This window comes from Oncorhynchus gorbuscha, linkage group LG22, assembly GCF_021184085.1.
Source record: "Oncorhynchus gorbuscha isolate QuinsamMale2020 ecotype Even-year linkage group LG22, OgorEven_v1.0, whole genome shotgun sequence".
NCBI classification, from domain to species: domain Eukaryota; kingdom Metazoa; phylum Chordata; class Actinopteri; order Salmoniformes; family Salmonidae; genus Oncorhynchus; species Oncorhynchus gorbuscha.
The window spans coordinates 35,943,951-35,944,496 of NC_060194.1; positions in this window are offsets into that span (position 1 = coordinate 35,943,951).

Here is a 546-nt window from a genome sequence, read left to right on the forward strand (position 1 = left end):
GTACAGGTGCATCAAAGCTGGGACCGAGAGACTGAAAAACAGCTTCTATCTCAAGGCCATCAGACTGTTAAACAGCCACCACTAACATTGTGTGGCTGCTGCCAACACACTGTCATTGACACTGACCCAACTCCAGCCATTTTAATAATGGGAATTGATGGGAAATGATGTAAATATATCACTAGCCACTTTAAACAATGCTACCTTATATAATGTTACTTACCCTACATTATTCATCTCATATGCATATGTATATACTGTACTCTACATCATCGACTGCATCCTTATGTAATACATGTATCACTAGCCACTTTAAGTATGCCACTTTGTTTACTTTGTCTACACACTCATCTCATATGTATATACTGTACTCGATACCATCTACTGTATGCTGCTCTGTACCATCACTCATTCATATATCCTTATGTACATATTCTTTATCCCCTTACACTGTGTATAAGACAGTAGTTTTGGAATTGTTAGTTAGATTACTTGTTGGTTATCACTGCATTGTCGGAACTAGAAGCACAAGCATTTCGCTACACT